Source organism: Alosa alosa, chromosome 4 (assembly GCF_017589495.1).
Source record: "Alosa alosa isolate M-15738 ecotype Scorff River chromosome 4, AALO_Geno_1.1, whole genome shotgun sequence".
NCBI classification, from domain to species: domain Eukaryota; kingdom Metazoa; phylum Chordata; class Actinopteri; order Clupeiformes; family Clupeidae; genus Alosa; species Alosa alosa.
The window spans coordinates 29,590,065-29,591,342 of NC_063192.1; the positions used below are offsets into that span (position 1 = coordinate 29,590,065).

At 41.0% G+C, this 1,278-nt stretch overlaps 1 protein-coding gene across 1 annotated transcript in view; it reads right to left on the reverse strand.

Moving 5' to 3' along the window:
* Positions 1-228, reverse strand: part of LOC125293399 (receptor tyrosine-protein kinase erbB-3-like) — a 25,091-nt gene extending 24,863 nt beyond the window's left edge. Inside the window, 1 exon segment of the mRNA XM_048241283.1 lies at positions 1-228. This exon segment is cut by the window's left edge and continues 264 nt beyond it. The gene's annotated coding sequence lies outside the window, so the exon portion shown is untranslated.
* Between the last annotated feature and the right edge of the window lie 1,050 nt (positions 229-1,278).

The following is a 1,278-nucleotide window of genomic DNA, read 5'->3' on the forward strand; positions in this document are numbered from 1 at the left end:
ACATTCCATGAGCATGAAGTGGACGTCCTACTGTAAGTAACGTGACTAAAACACCACAGGTGTAAGTTGCCAACTGAAAAGCGACCTTTAAAAGCAATAAAAATGTGTCCTTGAAGGTTAGATACGAAACAAAAAAGGTTTAGGTAGTTTCAGGCTTCCCTCGGAACGGGTAAACTATTCGCCTGAATTTTGAGTAAGGGAGCGCACTGAGAGTGACGCTCCCGTGCACTTTCGACACCACTCCTTTTCTTCCAGGAGTTGATAGCTGATTGGACCGACAAGCCCCGCTTTGCCAGTCACTATTATGGTCCTGAGGAGCGCACACAATTTCAAGCGCAATGCCCATATTCTGCGGTTATCCAATACTACATCAGTAACCAAATATTAACGGAATATTTCCATTACATTCCATATCTAGGCTAGTCCAAATAAATGCTCTCTGGACTTGAAAGTGTCCCTTAATTAGGCCTATTAAAATCGGAAATAGGCTAGGGGTATCTGACAGTTGGCAGAGTAGGACAAACATTGTGGTATTGTAAGAAGAAAACATTGTTTTGTACATCATTAATATAGACGTAAAGATATATACATTTAACTTGATACAACGCAGCCTGCATTTAAAGAGTTTTGTAGCTAGAAGTTCGCATACACTGATTTTTTACTGACTTGCAGTGGAGGAACATGGTTATTTCGGTCTTCGTGAAGAGCATCATTGTACTCAAGTCATGTCAACTGGTTAATCTCCTCCATTGATGCATATAGACCAGGGCCGTTACAATGAGCACATTGTCAGTGGGGGTAAGTGACTTTTGATCCCAGGCAGAACATGCCTGAGATCCAACAGAATGGTCACTGTACGCGTGGAGAACACTGCATTTCCTGGCACGATTAGCAGCGACTGCGCCACATCCATTGCATTTAAGCATTTTTCCTTAATTCATACAATTCTACAAAACAGCCAATGCCAATAGTGCACATGTAGCCTAGGCTACTGCAGACCAAGTATAGCCTTAATTATAATTAAATAATCAATATCATATAAGGCAGGTCAATAGCCTAATCACACCAATTCCGTTCTTTAAGAATTTTCAGTGAAGGAATGCTGGGGTCCTGCAGTTTAATAGGCCCTATATGTGACAATTTTATTAGATTTCAGAGAGAGGAAACCCCCAATAAAACAGAAAGCGCAGGTATGGGGAAATTGAGAGGATATTCCCGTTGTTACACCTAATGATTTTGTTTTTCTTCCACACTCGCATGAACAGAATGAGTTTTCAA